We start from the raw sequence: 10371 nt of genomic DNA, 5'->3' as shown, positions 1-10371 counted from the left end.
CTGAGACCTTTGACGTTAACATTCTTCCATCTGGTCTCATCATCCAACCCGATGCTCCACACCTTGGTGCAAGTCCAGATGGCAAAGTGGTGGACCCAAATGAAGAACCTCCCTATGACCTGGTAGAGGTTAAGTGCCCTGATGTGAAAGAAATCAGCGAGGCATCCACATTGAGTTTGTTGGGGACCATGCAAAACTAAGAAAGAGACACACTTACAATTGGCAAGTCCAAGGTCAGCTGATGGTTACTGGCTTAGTTAGCTTGGTGTGATCTTGTGACAAGAACAAGGGGTGACTTCCATGTGGAGAGGGTATGGAGCGATGATGAGCTGATCACAGAGATCACGGCTAAGGTTAATGAATTCTACTTTGGCACATACATTCATGTTTTGCTAGGAAGAAAATAGGCAGGAAAAAGTGACCAGCAAATGATGTTCCTGTTCTACAGTGAATGTATTTCTATAGTGTTCTATTACAATAAAAAAAAACAGTTACCCCAATAAGTCATGCTTCAGTTAATTACATTGTATTGTTATTTATGTTATATTGTTGCAACATACCTACCCCAAACTGGAAAGATATGTCAGGAGAGGTTGGTGTTTTTTGATGTGTTCAGAATCTGAAACGATATTGCCGATTGTAAGTAAAAGTAAAGAGTTAGATTTTTATTAAAATTGTATGATTTATTTTTCCCCTAAAATCTTAGTAAAATATGGTCTACATTTCCCGCATTAAATTCAGCAAAAAGCACACTGAGAAGTATGTGAAAGATTATATGTATAATGTTGGTTAAAACTGATGTGACTAGCAGGTGTGTAGATGATGCTGATGTCACTAGCAGGTGAGTAGGTGATGCTGATGTCACTAGCAGGTGTGTAGATGATGCTGATGTCACTAGCAGGTGCGTAGATGATGCTGATGTCACTAGCAGGTGAGTAGATGATGCTGATATCACTAGCAGGTGAGTAGGTGATGCTGATGTGACTAGCAGGTGTGTAGGTGATGCTGATGTCACTAGCAGGTGAGTAGGTGATGCTGATGTCACTAGCAGGTGAGTAGGTGATGCTGATGTCACTAGCAGGTAAGTAGGTGATGCTGATGTGACTAGCAGGTGTGTAGATGATGCTGATGTGACTAGCAGGTGTGTAGATGATGCTGATGTCACTAGCAGGTGAGTAGATGATGCTGATGTGACTAGCAGGTGAGTAGATGATGCTGATGTGACTAGCAGGTGAGTCGATGATGCTGATGTGACTAGCAGGTGAGTCGATGATGCTGATGTGACTAGCAATCTTACAATATGATGCTGATGTCACTAGCAGGTGAGTAGATGAAAAACTCAATGAGCTGGATCTTACGCTGGGGGCTTGGCTTAATGACATCTTTCTCTAAAGTGGAAATTCCAATACTCTTGGCTTTCAACCGGTAGACAATTTAAGATGGAGAAGGCTCAATAGAGCTACATTACATGTGCTACATTAAACTCACATTTCACTGCTGGTTACATATGCTCTATATAATTGTGTATGTGACAAATAAAAAAATCTTGAATCAATAGATCACCAGAAAATAAAAAATATGTTTTTTGAGGAGAACCTTGTTAAGTACCTGAAGTCTTCATCAGACACACACCATCTATCCAGTAAAGCCTGAAATATGGTAAGGCTTGACACCAACTTTTCCAATGCTTCAGCAAGAGCACCTAATTAAAGTAAAGCAAACAATAATAAATTATTATTTTGTGTTTAACATAACACTTTAATAAAACAACTTATTAATTTGGAAAGTTACTATCACAGATTTATGCAATAATATACCAGTTACTTAGAACATCAATTCAAATTCTTTATTCACTCCAACAGAAGTTAAATAAATTTACATGTTAAATAACCTTACAAACCATTATTAAATAGTTTGAATTCATGCCAACTGCCGTAAAACTCCAACTAAGAAGAAGACGGAGAGAGAATGCCATGAGATGTGCACTTGAAAACAAAGTCCACTAGACAGTGACCATGAGCTGACTCTGAATGCGTCTCTCGCAGACTGGCAAAGGAGTATACTTTAAAAGCTTGTGCACTCAACTGTTTGTGAAATGGAGCTTTGTGCTCATGTATCCCACCTCTCTCATTTAGCGCAAATCGTCTCAGGTTACGAATGTAACCATGGTTCCCTGAGTAGGGAACGAGACACTGCGTCCTCTAGGGGTCGCTATGGGAACACCTCGTCGTGACCCGTGTCTGAAGCATACAAATGAAAAAAAAACCAACGAGTGGCCGGCGACAGCCTCTGACGTCACTACGGTGCGACTATCAAACAGGCACTGGGAACACACGTCATTCACTTCTTCGTCTGAAGCTTGCGTCCGAAGCATGGCAGGGAGCTAGAGGACCCTACAGTGTCTCGTTCCCTACTCAGGGAACCATGGTTACATTCGTAACCTGAGACGTTCCCTTTCAAGGGAACTTCGAACTGCGTCCTCTAGGGGTCGCTATGGGGAACAGTATACCCACGCCGCCATGCTGAGGGGAGTGCAGGCCAGACTCATGGCAAACACTAGTACCAACTCTACCATTTCAATGGGAGTTGCCCCCGGGACGTTTAGACGGCTGTCTGTGACAATACCCCTTACGGCCAAAGGCCTAAGCTACATACCCAACTTAATTGTTAGGGCCCTCGCCCGGTGGTAGAGCTAAAGGCTTGGAATCAGGAAAGATTCCTTTAAAGGGATACGGCTAGGAACCTAGCATTTATACTAAGTCTTTGCCTGTCACACAGGGGCTACAGCTTGCTTCCGCAAAAGCTTGCTGAAGGAGCTGTCTCAACAGATCTCCAGTAGCAACACCCTGTTTAGATAGGTATCCGAGGATACATGGGTGGAGTGGCGCCCAAGATGAACGGGGCTTTTACCAACTCAAGAAAGGGCACGAAGCAACCGCGCGAAGCCCTCACCATATAGGATTTTAGAAAGAACGCAGAGTACTAGCGTGCGAACTTACCACAGTGTGGATTTCAGAAAGTGTGCAAACGACTTCACGTGCACACTTACCATATCATGGATTTTCAAATACTGTTCTATGGAAGGGCTCTCGTGGCACTCTGATAGAGCAGCTCATAGATGGAATGGTGCATCTCAAAAAAGTATGTTTGAGAGTCACTCAACTCGATCTGTGGAAATAATGCTGGAGCGCTCTGGAAAAACAGTGAACTCAGTCTCATATGAGAGGAGAACTCCTGAATCAAGAGTAGCACGCTCATAGGCGACCATTCTTGGAAAAGGGGAGCGCTGCTAAACTACCACGAGAATCGCCCGAATAGCCCCTCATGTTGAGGGAAGCGATGCTTGAAGTGTATAAACAAATACACACCGGCTGAATGGAGCCCAAGGAACCAAGGTCTAATCATCTCAAGAAAGGGAACGAGGCGGAGCGCGTAACCCTTACCATACAGGATTTCAGAAAGTGCGCAGAGTCTTGCGTGCACACTTACCAATATGTGGATTTTTAGAAAGTGCGCAAAGTGTTCACGTGCACACTGACCACCATGTGGTTTTCAGAAAGTACACAGAGCTTAGCGTGTGTACCTAAAGGTTCCTAAGCATCGCAGAGGCGCTGAACTGCACGGGAGAGGCAAGCTCAAATTTTATAAAACCTCTAGCGAGGGGAACGCATCACCTGAGGCAGCATATACAAGAAGACTTCTGTCAACTGCCACCTTCACTTCCCGCTGGATGCGACAGCACCTAAGCGGCCAGGAGACCCCTCAGGGTGACTTGGCCGGACATCCATGAAATTCCCTGCAGTGCTGTGCCAGGCCTGATGATCAAGGAGGGGCTCCCGCAGAAACCTGTGATCTCAGCCGCCCTAATACCGGAACATGAAGCCGGATGGCTGATGCTGACGAGTTGTTTAGTAAACACTGTAACTGAGCACTGCAAAGGAAACTCACAGAGTTTATTAGTAGACATAACCACCAGCAATTTACACATAAGTATATACAGAAAGGGTTATTTTTATACTCCCACCCTCCTGCGCTGGAGCCCCGCTCAAGGGGCGCCTCCTTTTATTCCGGACCATCAGTAAGGTGGTTGCTATGAACATAGAACCAGCCGAAAACATTATCGGTCCAGCATAGGAGACTGGTTATGCGTTAGAGGTTTCCACCTAACCTCGATCAGGTGGAGAGCTGGTGGTTACAGGGGAATTAGAAGGGGAGGATAAAAGCAGAAGTTAAAAATCCCTAAAGGGAATGAGTAGATACCTCAGTATCACTCTCACTCAGACGAGAACGCTGCCTCATCTGGATCACATCCCTTAGGTTCTGCTTACCCCCTTGTGACCAACAATTCCTCTTAACCCTGCCCGCAGGTGGGGGAGGAGCGTGAGTCGCGACACTAGCCTTCTGTGCCCGTCTTTGATCCTCAGATCGAGACAGGCCAGGACCCCTATGTTGTTCGGGCTCAGACCTGGACCTTCGTGGAACGAAGGATCTGAAAGCAGCGGAGTGCGCCTGCGTCTCCCCGAACTTCTCAATCACCGTCTCAACGGAAATACCGAAAAAGTTCAAAAGGCGAAACCTGAGCATCGAGAAGAAAGCCTTTTCTTTCTTCCCGATGTCTGCCAGGTTCATCCACAGATGTCTCTCCGCCACCACCATGGCCGCCATAGTCCTGCGCTTGGCAGAGGCGGCCTGCTTGGTAGCCCGGAGAGAGGGCTGTGGGTGCGGCGCAGCTCGGCTACCTGATCAGGAAAAAGGCTTTCGCCTTTATCCAGGTCTCTTAGCAGATCAGTCTGATATGCTTGAAGCATTTATTTTGTAATAAAGCCACAGCCTGACCTGCTGCTGCGTATGCCCTGCCATTTAAGCAAGATGCATTGCTTGAAGGGGCTTAGATGGCAAGGAGGGAGATTAAGAGAGGATGTCTCCCCCGCAGAATGAAAGCTCTTTCTGCAGGGGGCATCCTCTCATAGCCGTTTTCGCGCATCGCCTCGATGTCGGCAAAAACTCTTATGCTGAAACCGATGGATGCGAGAAGAAAACGGCCTCTTTCATTTCCTTTCGATCTCAGTATGGAGATCAGGCAGAAATGGAAGGCTCACCTGAGCTGGAGGGCTATGGTCGGATAACGCTCATCGAGGCGCGATCCATAAACTCCAACAGCTCTACATACGCAGAGCAGGAGAATTGAGAAGGCTCAGCCTCAGCTTCTTCACCATCCTCAAATATCTCCTGCTTTTCCTGGGTAAAAACCCAGCAGAGCACTAACCTCAGTATCAGAAAAGTGTTAAAGATATAACATCATCCTCCCGAGGCTCTCTCTCGTCTGACGCCATTATGTTTTTCTCCTCTTCTAGCGCGAAAGAGAAAGTCCCTCTTTAAACCATTCAGACAGATCCACCTGAAATTCTCACGAGCTCATTCTCCTCCGTGCCTCAGCAGCGGCGGGTCCTGAACCGCGGGAAGCAGATGGCTGCCTTTTTTTTTTTTCTTCTTTTTTTCGGAAAGAGAGAGGAACGAGAGCGGAGCTTTTTCCTTGAAAAAAATGCTCGCAATGCACGCAGATTGCCTCCTCAAAGACATCGCATGTGTGCTCTTTACCCAAACAAATCACGTAAAGATCGTGTGTGTCATCGGGTGTCAAATAATGCCGACACGGATGCATACATTGTCTAAACGCTTGCTAGTAGTCGCCATGATAGACAGAGAAAGAGCGCTCTTACCGGTTCTTTCAGATGCACGCTTCAAACAAAACAGTCAGTGAAGACGAAGAAGAGAATGACGTGTTTTCCCGGTGCCTGTTTTTATAGTCGCACCGGTAGTGACGTCAGAGGCTGTCGCCGGCCAACTCGTTGGTGTTTTTTCATTTGTATGCTTCAGACACGGGTCACGACGAGGTGTTCCCCATAGCGACCCCTAGAGGACGCAGTTCGAAGTTCCCTTGAAAGGGAACCAGATATTCCATAATATTTCCATATTTGTCATGTAATGTATCTGAATGCTAAACTATTATTTATTATGTAAATTGTAGGCTTTGTACTTCAGTCGCGTTCCAACGGTGACAGAGGTGGGCGCACTGATGTTTGGTTCACTGTATTTTATTTTGATAAAGTACCAACTGTGCTGTCTAGTTAGCAATGCTGGAACTGATACGTTTGTGTGTGTGTGTGTGTGTGTGTGTGTGTGTGTGTGTATGTATGTGAGTGTATGTATATGTATGTATAGAATCAAATGCTTCCTTATTTTGATGGGCAGAGAAATGGCTGCTTGAACAAGAAAAAAAAATATATATATATATATATTGGGCAGATACTTTTGTCCATCGAGTGTTGATTTGATCACTGTGGGTTGCTATTGCTGTGATGTCATGTGTGTGACAGGTTGTCCACCCTCACACTAGTAAACACAGCCTTAGTGAAGAGAAGAGCTGTAGTTGCAGTGTTATTACACTGATCAGCCACATTGAGTAACATAGATTACATTGTTACAATGGCACCTGTCTATGGGTAGGAGATATTAGACAGCAAGCGAACAGTCATGTTGAATTTCATGTGTTTGGAATCAGGAAAAATGAGCATGTGAAAAGATCTGAGTTACTTTGACAAAAGCTAAATAGTGATGACTAGACAAATGGGTCAGAACATCCCCAAAATGGCAAGTCTTGCCTAACAAGTCAAAGCACATAATCAATCTGGTCTGATCACAACGAGGAGCTACTGTAACTCAAACTGCTGACAAACTTAATACTGGCCATGATAGAAAGCTGCCAGAACACACAGTGCATCTCAGTTTGCTCCATATGGAGCTGCGCAGACGCAAACCAGTCAAAGTGTCCATGATGTCCTCTGTCCACCACCTACAACAGACACAGGAGCGTCAGAACTGAACCATGTGCTCACAACAAAAGACAACACGAATCTAAATATGGTGCATGAGCATCTGAATTCTGACACTGAACTGAAACCAAACTGGACAGTAGCCTCAAGATCCAGATACCAGCCTTCAAACACACACAACACACCACACGAGTGTCCTGAAGATGTGGAGGTTGAACGAGAGTTTTTAAAATTTCTGTTCTGATCTGAGAAATATACTTAGCGATGAGAAAAACTATCAAAGATTATCAAATATCAAGAGTGCTTAACTTAATGAAGTGATAATGGTGAGGTCAGAACAAATCTGATTTGACTTCCTCTGCTTGATGAAAGAAGGTTTTTTTCTTCCTGTCTTTGCTTTAGAGCTGCAGTAGATTCATCTTCAGTGCTGTGTGGAAGGAAACACGACAACAAGATGAAGATCATCCAGCTTCAGTTCTGTGAGTTTTTACATGATATCAGTATATTTACATGCTTTGTAACTTTATTAAAATTATAAATAGTTTTATGTTATGCATCACAGGGGGTTTACATGAGTAATGTTTTATTTTTGTTTGTTTGTTTGATGTTTTTTTTATCTTACAGATGTATTCATGTGTTGTCAAGTTGCAGTTTCAGATCTACTGACTGATTTGGGATCAAATGTGATCATAAACTGTGATCTTGATGAAAATGAGGTTTATTGGATTTTACTGAAAACACCAGATCCTCCGACAGTGATTCTACGAACATTCCCAACACCAATACCACCTCATTACTATAATAAAACTTTCAGAAAAAAATATTCAGTGCAGTTTAAACATCGTCTGGTTATTAATAATGTGACTGCGGATGAATTAGGAGTTTATTACTGTATGAACACACGCACACCTCCAAAACTCAGCAACAGCACCAGAATATACTTCAATGGTGAGTTCATTTATTCATTCAGTGATAAAGACACTGATGAACACTATTTGCATACATGGATGCCATTTTCCGCTTAATTTTTTTAGATAATTATACTTTTTTTTTTTTTTAGTATTCAATTTTAGTAAAGTGTGTTATCAGTATTGTCAGTGCTACAAATCTGCAACCATTGCACTTACAGTACAGTTATAATGACAGACTGTGAAAATTTTTCTTTACAGAACCGTTTCATCTGACTGAGCATCACAATCATACAGTGGTGGAGATTATTGATCAGAATCAGACACATTGGCAGATTATTAGCATCATATCTGCTCTGATGAATGGACTTCTGCTCATTGTACTGATTTGTGAGTTATTTTCAGCCATCTGTACAAATATCAATATGATGCTTTCCTCCATATGCTGAAGTTAATAAAAAATGTAAATATCCATTATTTAAGCTTTCGACTACATAATTTTTTGCAGAAACATTTGTAAATACAGAATCTAATAAACTGCTCCATTTCTAGGTTTATTAAAATGTTCTGCAGAACAATCACGACTCGAAGCTGATCTACAGCAGACGCAAGCTACAGAACAACATCAGAACCATTTACACTTAAAAAAATGTGAATCCATCCTCATTACTAAAATTAATTTCTGTCTTGATAATTATTGAGGATTCTTACTGACCTGTACATTAGTCTTCTATACGACTTCATTTTGATTCATGTTTGTTTGAATGCAGCTGAATGTGTTGCTCTTTCAGTGTGCTACTGTGGATTTTTTCAAACTGTGTAAAAATTTGCTCCAACCAAATCAACAGCACCTCTGCTGCTCTAAACCCGCTGAAGTCATGAACACATGAGTATGATTGATTTTAGAATTATTTTGTTTACTTTTTCTTGATGTTCAACCGTGAAACCTCTTTCTTCTGCTTGCAACATTGTAGTCCCCTAAAACGATGTTACACTTCATCATGTAAACAGCATTTTTCTTCAATACCAAAATAATTTCAACCTCATTTTAAATAATGTCACACTATTGATTAATTAGGACTTTATGACTGTATGAACACAGACAAACCTTAAGCACCATTTCCATATTCATCACAAATCTAATTAAACTAAAAAAATAAAAAAAATGGAGGAAAAAGTCAAAAGTGGTTCTTTGAAAATAGCCTGGCATGAGTCGCACCTCAAATATGAATTTGCTACTGTTTTGATGCCATAATTTGTAAATGAATATGTATTAATAAATAAACAAACAAAGTACTAAGTGTTTGTGTTTTTTTTTTTTTTTTTTTTTTTTTTTTAAACTCAACTAAATTGAAGTGTTAAACCAAAACCAGAAACATGTTCCACTGGCTTTGGCACTTGACAACCAACTCTCACCTTTGTCTGCACTGGAGGTTTAACTGTGAAACGAGTGCAGTGTTTTTCAATACCTTTATGTTTAAGTTCTCACAGTCCTCTAAACCTCAAATGAAAGAACAACATTGCAGTATGAATGCTTTAATAGATCTACAAAATCAACACAATCACAACTAGCACAACCAGATCACCCGAAAATGGAAATTTACTGTTAATTTACTTTGTTAATTTACTATGTTTTTTTTTTCTTCTTCTTCTTCAGTAGAACAGTAAAAAGATTTTTAGCTGAAACAATGGCCCTTGGTGATTCATTAAATGCTAGTCTCCCTACAGCTCCCTGTGGCTGGCCTTATGATCCTTAGTTTCACACCTGGGGTCACTCCTTCTGAGTCTCTTTCTCTGCCTCCTCAGCCAGTTCTCTGAGTGCCGCCTTTTGCTTCAATCCAGTGACATATACTGTATATAGTGTGTATAGTGTATATAGTGTAGGAAGGGAGATATCATTTTCTGACTGTCAGAAATTCAGCATGATCACTGCACAGTGTGTTTTATGCTACAGCCCACTTTTACTGACCAACTAGTAAAAATGTGACATGAAATCAACGCGACATGGCGCTAAAACATAAAACTGCTTCTCAAGCTCTTATCCCTTTCTCTCTCGCCGCTTCCACTTTTATTCAAGACACATAAGAACTACAACTGCCAAAGTGATTCATCATGCTCTTTTTGTTTACCACGAGCGCATGCTGACGACGTTTTATTTTTCAATAGTAACGTGCGTAGTAACCTACGAGTCACCAGGTGTCATCATCGTACAGTCTGCATACAAGTTTATCAGATCTATGTCGCACAGTGTGATTTGCAATGATCTTTTAGGATTGTTACAATCGTGCAGGGCGTAGAAGGCTTATGACATGCAAGTGAAGTCAGAACATTTCGATCTGTGGTTGGTTGTAGTATGCATCATAAGCCCCGCGCTTTCTATGGAGGTGTGATATGGGTAAGGTTAGGGACAGGATTGGTGGTTTGGGAAGGTTTATGTGTTGGTTAAAGGGTCAACAGTGTACAGGGGTTGATTTGATTAATGCACTCTCAGACAAAAGGGTACAAAAGCTGTTACTTGGGCGATACCTTTTCAAAAGGTACACTTTTGTACTTCAAGGTACCAATATGGACTCTTTAGGGACAAAGGTGTGCCTTTTGAAAAGGTACTGCCCAGTGACAGCTTTTGTACC

Source organism: Cyprinus carpio, chromosome A22 (assembly GCF_018340385.1).
Source record: "Cyprinus carpio isolate SPL01 chromosome A22, ASM1834038v1, whole genome shotgun sequence".
In the NCBI taxonomy this organism is placed as follows: Eukaryota; Metazoa; Chordata; class Actinopteri; order Cypriniformes; family Cyprinidae; genus Cyprinus; species Cyprinus carpio.
Note: the sequence above shows the minus strand (reverse complement) of the source record.